Genomic DNA, 12,811 nt, shown 5'->3' with positions numbered 1-12,811 from the left:
TGCTATAACAAGAAATTATAAAAACTGCATTGACTTTAACCCAAGGGGAGGCTCCTCCTAGCAAATCTGAAACTGTCCTGAGAAAGATGTAAATATGAGTTAGTATGTGACAGTGGTATGACTTAAAATTAGGTGGAAGAGTATCAGAAGGATTTTAAGTGTCTCTCTGAAATAAATACATACAAACAAACAAACTCCTTCATCCCAATAGGGAGAGACTTTCTAAAAACAAAACACCTTCTACATGAGAGAGTCTTCCAGCAAAAGAGCAAGTTTTCAAGATTTGCAGTTTTATTTATGCATAACATTTCTCATGATGACTTTAAATTTGTTTTTTTTAATTGAAATATCCCATAAAATGTATTTTTAGGAGCAACTCTATCAGTTTTTTAAATAAGTGAATAAACAGGTATACTTGGTAATCTCTGTTGGTAGTACCAAGGTTTGTGCACACACACACAAATATTTAATGTTTTTTAGATGGCTTACTTAAATCTGTTTGTACGACCAATTAGTTGCAGTTTAGGAAAGGGCAGTTCAATTTGTTGCTGTTTTTTAACAGTAGTGTGCTTCCACAACAGAGAAATAGTCCCCCTAGTGTGCCATTGCTGTAGAAAGCAATTGTGATATTTGTTGTGATTCACTGAAGCATATTGTATTTAAGTTACAAAATAGCATATGAAGGATTTCCACAGAGCTGCTTACAGAAGTAGCAGGAAGACAAAGGGTGAAATTCTTTCCCATTTAAGTCAATGAGAGTTTTATCTTTGACCTCAATAGGGCCAGGATTTCACCCTAAATTTTTACATCTAGCCCTTCTCTAAAATGCTTGTAGTTGTGCTTTTACGATATGTGAAACATTAACAAATATTATGCAATGAAAAATCATCTAGATCTAGAGGATTTTAACATAATTTTTTAAAAGAAAATCAGTGAACACTTGTTTTTACCAATCTCCTCTAGAGCTCAAATGCTCCTCACCTGCTTTGCACAAATAGCCCTTTCATCCACCTCAGTGGGACTACACGAGAGAATAAAGTGAGCAAGTAGCTTTTTATGTATCCTTTATAGAGATGAACTCAAACCCTAATATTGGGTTTGGATTTAAGATTGCTGTTTTGGTTCAGCCCATTATAAATGTGTTGTCCAAGAATCCCCAAATTCTAAAATAATTTCCTAGTGAAAATTGAAAAGATCATAAGATATTCAGGCTTCTTTAAATACCTTGAAAGTGAACTCAGTATTGTGAGTTAGCCAGTGTGTAAAGGCCAGATGTGTTTAACTGAGGCTGGGTCTACACTACCCTCCTGAATCGGCGGTTAGAAATCGACCTCTCGGGGATCTCTGGGACAATCGATCCCCGAATCGACGCTTTTACTCCACCAGCGGAGGTGGGAGTAAGCGCCATCGACGGGAAGCCGCAGAGGTCGATTTTGCCGCCGTCCCTACAGCGGGGTAAGTCGGCTGCGATACGTCGAATTCAGCTACGCTATTCGCGTAGCTGAATTTGCGTATCTTAAATCGAACCCCCCCCCCGTAGTGTAGATGTAGCCTGAGTTTATCAAAAAATACCCTTACACATTGGGAGGATATAACAGTATATACTCCCTAAGGGTGAAATTTATTCACCTCTGTACGGAGGATCAGACTAACATCTATGTATAGGGCACTACCAAATTCACAGTCATGAAAAACGCATCACGGACCATGAAATCTGGTCTTTTGTCTGCTTTTACCTATACTATACAGATTTAATGGGGGAGAGCAGCATTTCTCAAATTGGGGGTTCTGACCCAAAATTGAGTTGCAGGGTTATTTTAGGGGGGCTGTGGTATAGTCATCCTTACTTCTGCGCTGCCTTCAGAGCAGGATGGCCAGAGAGCAATGGCTGGTGGCTGGACGCCCAGCTCTTAAGGCAGCATCTCACCAGAAGCAGCACAGAAGTAAAGGTGGCAATACCATACCATGCCACCCTTACTTCTGTGCTGTTGCCTTCAGAGCTGGGCGACTGGAGAGTGGCAGTTGCTGACTGAGGGCCCAGCTCTGCAGGCAGCAGCGCAGAAGTAAGGGTGGCAATACCATACACCATGGCATCCTTACTTCTGCACTGCTGCTGGCAGCAACTCTGCCTTCAGGGCTGGGCTTTTCCGCCACTCTCCTGCTGCCCAGCTCTGAAGGCAGCACCGCTGCCAGCAACTGCCCAGAAGTAAAGGTAGCAATACCATAAACCCCCTACAATAACCTTTGCGATCCCCCCACAACTCCTTTTTGGGTCAGGACCCCTACAATTACAACACTCTGAAATTTCAGATTTAAATAGCTGAAATCATGACATTTACAATTTTAAAAATCCTGTGACCGCCAAATTGACCAAAATGGACCGTGAATTTGGTAGGGCCTACCTATGTATTATTTAAATCCCCCTCAACCCCTATTTGGGGTCTTAACATTTTGAAGAACTCCAAAATCCAGTTGGGTCAAGCAGTCTGTGGATGATACAACTAAGTAAGTTATCTGCCCCAAAGGAGCAAAAGTGGTCGTGGTTTCAAATTACAACTGATGGATCCTATAAATGTAAAATTTGCATTAGAAACATGCAGGGTCCTACACTGGTTTGCTCTAACACTTCAGAAACAATACATTTTCTTAAAAGGAACCACATTCCAGAAAAGTAATTTTTGTTCATATAGTGATCAAACATAGCAGTAGAGAGATCTGGAAAAAGAAATTAAAAGTTAATACTGGGGATGGCACATGGCAAGAAAATAATGACAATATAATAAAACTTACTGCACAAATTATTATGTCTTACCACTGTACAGAAAGGCATAAAAACTGGACACAACAATGGCTTGCTGGATTGTTGTATTTAAGAAAATGTAAAACACTAAGGCAGGGATTTTCAAATGTTTTCCATTGGGTAGACCATATCTTATTAGAGATAATATCTTACTGTCTTATCTCCCTTTCTGTTTATGATCATGTGGCTCACCTCTCTTCCCACTCTCATGGATCACCCATGTATAATTACATGAAATTTCTGGGTACGTACATCAATCACCTATAGTAATATTAAGATAGATACAAATACATGCAATACAATCTTTTAATACAGTTTAGCATCTGGAAACAACTAGAGCCAATACCATGTAAACAGCCGAGTCACTTTGGGAACCTCTGTATGAGGGCAAACCAAAGAGTTGACGAGCATTGATGAGGTTCATTAGCAGCTCTGTAGTTTAGATTTAGTTTTAGGATTTGTCCACATGGAGAAATTGATAACCATAGCTATAGTGGAATAATTATTCGCCTATCCCCATGTGGACACACTATTTTGGAATAAGGTCACATTTATTCCAAAATAGCATCCACATGGAGGAGTTATACCAGCATGGCTATAGTGAAATAATATTCCACTACAGCTGTGCTATTCAGTTTCTCCAAGTAGACAAGCCCTCAAACTTAATAAATTTCCTTAAATTATCATTAAACAACACAAAGGTCTTTACCAAAGCTGTCTCATTTAAACAAAGGTAGAAAACTTAATTTTTTTAGCTAGTTTTTCATATTACACTAAGTTGTGCTTTGAAAATTCTAGGTAATTTAAATTCTGTCTTTTCTGAAGTGTACTTAAAATATGGTCTGCCCATGAAGGGCAGGACCTGTGAGGGTACAGAATATTCTGGCAAGGTTGCTACTCAGCCATTGCGCCACACTATCATTGATTTGATGGACTCGTAGAACTATTAACATATGTATGTAAGCAGTGGCACTTGGACATCTTCTTCACCCAGTTTCTCCTTGCAGGTCATTACTGAACAAATGTGCTGTGACAGATGCTGCTTGGGGAGAAAGGCCTGTTTGATGTGCACCATGGAGGATTTGTGTTCCTATGCTAGGTCAGTGGTTAAGGCAAAGAGTTTTTCTTACTTTTGACCCCTGCATCTGTGATATCCCCAAAAAGATGAACAGTCTGCATAGTGGGCATTTAATTAACCTATCAACTCACCAATAGTCAATATTTCTCACTATATTTGTTGACTTATTTAGCATGTAAAATTACTGAGTTCTGGACTGACCTGACTACTTTTCTGGTAATAGTATGAAAACAATTCATTATCGTTGGTTGGTTTTCCTGAGGTTTTGAATGTGTTTAGATGGCTGTGATGAACCACCTGTTAGATATATGGAGAACGGATATGGAGTAATGGATGTCATTAGCGGCAAAAAGGCATCCTTTACAATTTGGAAGTCAAATCTTAATGAGAAGAATAGGTGGAGAAACTTGGGCCAGTAAAATGTAAAAGTATAATTAGGAAGGCCAAGAGAGAAGTTGAGAAGCAACTTGCTAAAAATTCAAAAACTAACAATAAGAATTTTTTTAAGTACATCAGAAGCAGGAAATTGGGTCACTAGATGACAAACATGTTAAAGGAGCACTCAAGGAAGACAAGGCCATTGCAGAGAAACTAAATTAATTCTTGGATCAGTCTTCACTGCACAGGATGTGGGGGAGAAACCCACATCAGAACTATTCTTTTTGGGTGACAAATCTGAAGTACTGCACCAAATTGATGTGTCCATAGAAGAGCTTTTAGAACAAATTGATAAACAAAACAGTTATAAGCCACTAGAACCAGATGGTATTTACCCAAGAGTTCTGAAGTCCCTCACCAAAAGCTCTTCAGGACACTAAGAAGCCATAGGATAATAGTGAAGGTCCTCTCATGGATCAGTAACCAGCTGAAAGACAGGGGAAAAGGGTAGAAATAAATGGTCAGTTTTGACAATGGAGAGAGGTGAACAGCAGTGTCCCCCAAGGTGCTGTACTGGGACCTGTGCTGTTCAACATATTACTTAATGATCTGCAAAGGGGATGAACAGTGAAGTGAACTTTTCTTCACTTCGCACAACTAACCTGTGGAACTCAGTGCATTGGGATGTTGTGATATCCAGTATAACTGGGTTCAAAATAGAACTGGATAAGTTCATAGCGGATAGGTCCATCAATGGCTATTAGCCAAGATGTCCATGGATGCAACCCCATGCTCAGGGCAACCCTAAACATCTGAGTACCAGAAGCCAGGAGTGGAAGACAGGGGTGGATCACTCCATCAGTGGCCTGTTCTGTACAGTCCCCCTGAAGCTCTGGTATGGGCCACTATCAGAGACAGGATACTAGGCAAGATGGACCAGGGTCTGACCCAGTATGGCGGCTCTTATGTTCTTATATAACCATTTGTTTCATAGAAGGTTAATGGTAATGGAGAGATTCTCGACCTATGTCTAGCTGATATAGGGATGTGGATAATGAAGCAACTAAGATGGAATCTCCACTAACTGAAGATTTTCTAAAATGATTTATAATGTTGGCTCTCAGCTGCATCCATCACTGCTTCAAGATTCTCAGCTAGCTGTGGTGGCCCATAGTATTTTTTATTTGGCGCTCAGATATCATGGAGATGGATGCAGTATAGAAACATGAATAGAACATCTGTGACTGACCAGCCAGCACTACTCTCTGCTGTAGATGTGATGACCATATGGGCATAGTGCTTTTGTCACCGTCCAGCTAGTTGACTGTATTGTGCTCAAACCTCGGGCTACCCTGATGATCACGTCCTAGACCCCCAGTTGGTGCAGAATGCATCTGCTCACCTATTGAATGGAGCAGGCTACTATGAGCACATAACATGATGCTCCAATCTCTTCATTGACTTTTCTGTTCATTTGTGGGTGCAATCTAAATTGTGTTAAAAATGTTTTTCAAAATTTGGGACAGAATACTTACAGGTGTCACCATATGAAGTATGTAAAGCCAAAATCCAACTATAGCTAATTTAGTTTTCCAAGTGGGAGCTATTGGGCAGAAGAAGAGATTAAGTTCAAGCGTGGGTGGCAGGCATCATAGGCCGAGGGAGGCTGCGCCTCCCCAAACAGACTCGTATGGCCCCGTCCACACTCTGCCCCCAGAAGTGCCTGAGTTCCCACTCTTTGTGGTCCAGGCTGGGGCTTGTGCTAGGGCCGGACAGCCTGCCGCCTGGGACTGGAGGAGGCTGAGGCTTGCTGGTGTCCATCCCACGCTCTGGGGCTGGGTTGAGGGCACTGGGGCGGCCAGGGCTGGAGTGGGGGGGCCAGCAGCTGCAGTGACGGTGCTCTGGGCTCCGGCAGGGGAAGGGCCTTGGGCAGAAGAGAAGAGAAGGGAAGGGGCTGGGGACTAGCCTCCCCCAATGGCCAGTACACCCGCTGCCCGTGAGTTCAAGATCGGTTTGTTTTTTTTATTTTTCTCCATTAATTTTCCTTTCAAATGATTTAGCAATTCTTCTGTTGCATAACCTTACCACAGACCTTGAGGTCATCATCGTGTTCCTTATCACGTGAAAAGCTAGACTGTATCTTTATCTTGACTGTATCTGTTTCACATTGCGAGATGTAATATTGATGAAATTCTTGATGCGGATCTTTAAAACATTTGTATGTCTTACATTATATTTTAGAAAATAACTTGTACATAAATATGGAGAAAGAGGCTTGGAAAATTAATGAAAGTCAGATACATTGTGTCAGGTTATACACCAAACCCCATGTTTAGGTATTTATATTTCTTCAGTGAAACAGTGCAAAAAAACCAGATTATTTTAGACATGAAAAAAATGCTTCATGTAGGTATGTTCTCACCTTAAATATTTTTCATCCAAGTTCAGAAATCTTCCCACGTGAATTTCATGTATGAAAAAGTTCCTCGGTTAGTTTTGGTGATTTAAACAACCCAGTGTTTTTCAGATTACAAATAATTTAGATTGTCTGACAAAAAGATTGAGTAAGGAGTAATACAAAACAGACATTTAAATGAGACATGACTTCATGTTCATGGACTTCAGGATTGTTTACTGGTTATTCATTTACATTCTATCCTTTTATATCATTCTTTTTATTTTGTGTTGGTGTTATGGGCAAATAAAGAGAAGGGTACAATGTAGCACTTATATAAACAGGCACAATTTTCATTCCATTTTTGGTGAAATGTGTAATAAGCTTTTTTATGATTTTTGTAGGAGACTCTCCTTCTCAGGTATGAAGCGGAAATTTACAGGTAAATACTTGCTCAGCCCTCTGATTTATGCCAGCAGGATTTGGTTTACACCCTGATTTCATGCAAGGGAATTCCCCTTCTCTTCCAGATAAAGCAGTGAAGAAGGAGCAGTAAGTTTGCTAGCCAGCCTTGTAGAAACTTCCTCCAGACTATACAGTCATTAACATATGCAGAAATAAATCAGCAGGATGTTCCCGCCCTTCCTCCCCCTCCCCCGCAAGACAATAGCTTTGCACCTGTTGAAGACTTATGAAATTGGGCAGATTTTTCTTTTTCTCTCACTGTAAGCATTTTATAGGTCAGGCACAGTGGAAAATCAGTGATCCAAACCAAACTGAAATGTGTGTTGTAGTGCTTGACTTGGTCATGTAACTGGTTGAAATTAAAAGTATTATAGGGATAACCTTGTGTTCTTGTGGCAGTGCAATGCACAGTCATGTAAGAGATCAGTATTTAGGCCCAGATCCACAAAAGGATTTAGGCACCTACAGCTCAGATTTAAGCACCTAAGTCCCCGTTGTGGGCATCACTGTGATTCACAAAACCCCTGCTTGGCTGCTGCCTAACCCTGTAGGTGCCTAAATTCACTTGGTGCCTATGTTTTTGCTGTAAAAGTTCCCTAGGTACCTAAGTTTCCGCTACTGAGCATGCACAATGCTGCCTTTCTCTAGGCATCCATATGCCTGTCTCACACCGAAGCTCCAGTGCAATCCGAAAACCAGGAGAAGATAGGCATACCTCTGCCTGATCTGCTAGGTGTGCTCTGAACATGCCTCCTCACTCCACATGAACTGGCCAGGAGAGAGGAGTCCTCCCTTTAGCCCACCGTTTAAGGTATTCACTCAGGAAGTGGGAGACCCTGGCTGAGTTTCCTCCCCTGCCTTATGAGAAGGGATTTGAACAGGGGTTCCTTACTGCTCAGTGGAGTGTCCTAACCACTGGGCTATGGGCATTCTGATGTGGGGCTTTCTCCGTGGCTCTTGTTGAAGCTGCTCCACTTTAGTTAAATCATTCAGTATTAATTGGTCCAGAGAAAGAATGAGAATCACTCTATAGTCCAACAGTTAGGGTGCTCACCTGACAGGTGGAGAACCCCTGTTCAAATCCCTTCTTCTGATCAGCCAAGTGGGGGCGGGGGATCGAACCAGGATCTCCTACATTCCAGATGAGGGCCCTAACTAGTGGCATAAAAGCTATAAGGGAATCCTTCTCCCACTGCACCCGCAGCCATTTTGTGTCTAACTCATTCTCACAAGGCACCTAAGCCACCTGACTCCGGGAAAGGAGTTCCCAGCTGTGAATCCCAGGCAGAGACAGGCACCTCCCTATAGTCCAGACTTAGGTGCCAAACTCTGTGAAAGACGTGGGGCTTAGGATACACCTCTCTCAGCAGCTTCTCCCATTGGCTTGCTTAGGCAGCTTCCTGCCTAGCATGCTGCCATTCTTAAGCACCTCTCTCTCCCCATTTATTGTATAGGGAGCCTAGGCACCTAACACAGGCTTTGTGGATCCTGTTGTTGTTCCAGTGATTTTCTAGGTGCCTAAAAGTAGGGTGTTGCCATGCTGAGTGTTACAATGCCTAAGTCTCTTTGTGGATCTGGGCCTTGGTTTCCAAGTTCCATTGATGGTCAAGACAATGTGCTGGGCCTGTTGAGAGGCAGACAGAGAGCATTGCACTGCTCCCTAGGGACACCAGCTGACAGGTAAATAGAGCTCTAAAGAGAGCCATATCCAGCTCTCCTACACCAAAGAGAAGGTTACTGCAACATGGAGCACTGGGTGAGAAGTGAAAAGGCCAAGAGTTAGCAAATATGAAAACAAACAGCTTGAGATTTTTTTTATTTCAGTATGAAAATCATGTGCATGTCGAGAAGATTGGTCACAGAACCTTTTCATATAATAGAGCAATTTGGATAATTGAGTTTATAATGTAATTCTACTCATGTGCTTTGCCAACTAGAATTTTTGTTGCTATTTTCCTCCTACCTTATAAGCCCCCATGCTTAAGCAATGCTTTATAACTGATATTTTGAAAATAAAATAAGGAATTTAAAAATTAACTTTAAATGTTTGAAGGAAGGGGAGGTGGTGTTAGAATGCCAGGATGGGCTAAGATGCATTTATCTGAAGGTCTTGATGTCCTCACTAAAAGATTAACCCAAAAAACTAAGCTACAAAACTCACAGAAAATCATGTAAATAGGGAACAATGAAGAATTAAACAAAGAATTTGTTCAAAAAATCTGCAATGACTTATTGGCAAAGCAATATGAATAAGCAGTCAAACTCCACAAAGAAAGAAGCCAGTAGAAAGATGTTGGTTGGCAAACAACTATCTAATGACCCCAGACAGGACTGAAAATTCATCAGAGATCCTACAACCAAGAGACAGTGAGAACATGTGAGCAAATGCCTTTTCCAACATGGTCTTCAAACTAAAACTTCACACACTAGAATCCAAGCTGAGCAATTCCTGGAGCAGGGCCGGTGGAAGGATGTTTCGCGCCCTAGGCGAAACTTCCACCTTGCCCCCCCCCCCGTCCCCGAGCCCCCGCCCTGAGGCACCCCCCTATGACAGCAGCCCCTCCGCCCTGAGGCGCCTCCCCCCCGCGGCAGCTCTCCACCCCCCACCCTGAGGCACCCCCTCCCCCCCCCCGCAGCAGCTCACCCCTGCCCCGCCTTCTCCCCGAGCAGGCAGTCGCTGCTTCACTTCTCCCGCCTCCCAGGCTTGCGGCACCAATCAGCTTAGGCACCGCAAGCGTGGGAGGCGGGAGAAGTGAAGCAGCCACGGCGTGCTCGGGGAGGAGGCGGGGCAGGGGTGAGCTGGGGCGGGGAGTTCCCCTGCGTGCCACACCCCCCCCTTGCTCCAGGCGGCCCTCCCCGCGCTCCACTGCCCCAGCTCCCTCCGCCGGCGGCGACTGGGGCGGCCGAAGATCTGGCCGCCATGGTCGCTGCTGAAGAAAATGCCCCCCAAATCCTAGCACCGTATGCAACCGCCTAGGTCACCTAAATGGTTGCACCAGCCCTGCCTGGAGCTTGGCTTTGTTAACATAGAAATTAACATTACTACAACATAAAGTGCAGTTTAAAATGTCTCTCCATGCTTGGATGCTCAAGGGTCCTTCCCTCAGAACTAGACATCCTACACAGTTTTTCTACAGAGGGCCACACTCACTTCTCTCTAGCTAGGTGGTACAATGAGCCACTTGATCCTGTTATGAAAGGGTTAACATCTGCTAACAGGTTGGGGGTATTTCAGGCAAAAACTTTATTTAATTAAAAAAAGATTTCTGCAGTGTGCTTGTGCAGTCAAAACTCTTGTCCCTATCCCAAACCATGCATATAAAGTCTAATACATCTGTTCATAAAGGTTAGGTCATCCAATCAGATAAAAGACATTATACTGATCAGTCACACAGTTCTAATATCAGAGGGGTAGCCGTGTTAGTCTGAATCTGTAAAAAGCAACAGAGGGTCCTGTGGCACCTTTGAGACTAACAGAAGTACTGGGAGCATAAGCTTTCGTGGGTAAGAACCTCACTTCTTCAGATGCAGTTCTAATATTGAATATTGACAATGTGAATGAATACTCACAGTGAACAGTTTACTAGCAATCCATAGATTGACATTTGTTTGCACAAAACATTTATCAAACTGTTGCAAATAGCAAACAAATCAGTAAACGTCACAATCTGCCCATGGACAATTTGTGAACAGACACGAGGGCGAAATTTGGTAAATAAATGGTTTCTGCAATTCGATTCACTCACCTCTACTGGAGACTATTACACTTCACCTTGAGGGATTTCATTTCACCATGTGTTCTGTAATACAAAATTGTGTGCTCATTTGAATTTTATTCTGATTTCCAAATCATTTGCCTCATAAATAAGTCCCAATCATTTGTGCAATAAATTGCAACAGTCTTTTGGTTTTCTTCTTGGATCATGACGCATTATATAAAAATAGTAGCGAACTGTGCAAATACTTTAAAGTGATGGAAACTTAAGTCAGCCTTGTTAAAGATAATCTGTTTGTGGAATTTACAGGAGAACATGAATTGCAATTCCAATAGTCTTAATAGAGGTCAAGATGCTTTAAAAGGGTGAATATTACAATACAGTCTTGCGGCAACAGATGCTAATGTTCTACACATTGAGATATAAGAACCCAGGATGAAACTCACATTGCACCCAAACCGCTGTTATGGGGATTGTGTATAGGGTGACCAGACAGCAAATGTGAAAAATCGGGACAAGGGGCAGGGGGGTAATAGGCGCCTATATAAGAAAAAGACCCAAAAATCGGGACTATCCCTATAAAATTGGGACATCTGGTCACCCTAATTGTGTAGGATAAGGCAACCTTTGGTTAGGCAGTGAACCCTTTTCTGGGGGTTTCTTCATGCTGCAAAGCAGCTTCACAAAAAGAGGGATAATGGCCAGACCATCTCTCCAGCCTATGTAATCCTAGGTGAATAGCTTGGATTAGGGGGTTACCCAGGTAGAAAGGCCAGGGGCTAAGATAGGGACAAGGAACAGTGTGTTTAAGTAGAATGAGAGTCTAAGGGAATCAAAGGCCTAAGAAAACAGCTTCTTGATGAAAGGACAGTAGAGTGTTAGCTGAAGTTTGTGTAAGAGAAAATTGACAGTGTGTGATTTGTTACTCCCTCTGATCAAGGAAACAGGTCTTGTGTCCACTGTAAATAAACAAGCTACCCTAGAAAATATCCTGAGTCTGCACCACCAATTTCTGTTCTGAGGAGAAACTGTTTGCTGTCAGGCCCCAAAATTTGCTATTATTCAACATCAGGGCAACAATGCTTTTATTTAAAAAAAAAAATAGAGAGGTGGCTTCTGTCTTCATACTGAAACTATTTTTAGGCTGAACTTTCAAAAACAAACTCCCTCAAAAGAATTTTCTAAAGCTTTGCAAAATATTCTGTGCAAAATGAAAAGACACTCAAAACTTGCTTATTTTTGAGTTTGCAGCGCTTCCACAAAGTGATTCATAGATAATTTTCCATATCAGCACAAATTTGGGCATGACATTTTCTGCACTCTCTAGATGTCTACAAAATATTGGAGGCATCTTTTTACAACACATTGTGAATATCATCTTTCAAGGTGGAATTGATTACAAGGTGAAAGTTGAATGGCTGAAATCACAGAGTACTTCATATTGGTTAGTATAAAAATTCTAACCTTTGACTATATTTATCAAAAATGAACTAAGTTGAGCCATTATTAGATTTATTTGTAGTTTTGCTCTGTTGAGACTGACTTACTGTGTACTTTTACACAAGCTGGTAAGGCTGGCTTATTGGTAAGGCTGGTTTATTGTATGTTCTTATATGTGTCTTAAATATATTAATGACACATTATTTATATTTAATTCTCCTTATGGTATTAGATGCAGAATAATTACTATATAAAAGGCAAAAAGAGAGTTAGTAGTACTTTAATATGGGATCCGTAATTGAGCAGAAAATTCAGTGTAGTGTACAGTGGTTGCCAACACATATTTAGCATGGAATCCAGAGGGACAGATCAGAAGATGAGCACAGCTGGGTTGAGAGGTTCAAGGAAAGGGATGCCCTTGAAGAAGAGCAGTCAGAGTTCCCTGGTCGAGCGGTGGAATCAGACCAGACCTGTGAAAGCAAAAGGCAGAATGGCAGGTGGTGGGAAAAAAGGGAGTCACTTGTAATCTTTCCCAGGCT

General features: G+C 42.1%; 1 long non-coding RNA gene across 2 annotated transcripts in view; it reads left to right on the top strand.

Moving 5' to 3' along the window:
• Window positions 1-12,811, top strand: part of LOC112059235 (uncharacterized) — a 55,978-nt gene that overhangs the window by 502 nt on the left and 42,665 nt on the right. The window contains exons 2-4 of one of the 2 annotated variants that reach the window (XR_002888497.3): window positions 3,808-3,899; window positions 7,056-7,093; window positions 7,182-9,570. This is a non-coding gene — a long non-coding RNA (uncharacterized LOC112059235). Of the gene's footprint in view, window positions 1-3,807; window positions 3,900-7,055; window positions 7,094-7,181; window positions 9,571-12,811 lie in introns of those variants that run through there. The other variant, XR_006174426.2, reaches the window with a different exon arrangement.

This window comes from Chrysemys picta, chromosome 5 (genome assembly GCF_011386835.1).
Source record: "Chrysemys picta bellii isolate R12L10 chromosome 5, ASM1138683v2, whole genome shotgun sequence".
Lineage (NCBI taxonomy): Eukaryota > Metazoa > Chordata > Testudines > Emydidae > Chrysemys > Chrysemys picta.
The sequence above is the reverse complement of the archived record's forward strand: the minus strand, read 5'-3'. Positions and strand labels throughout refer to the sequence as shown.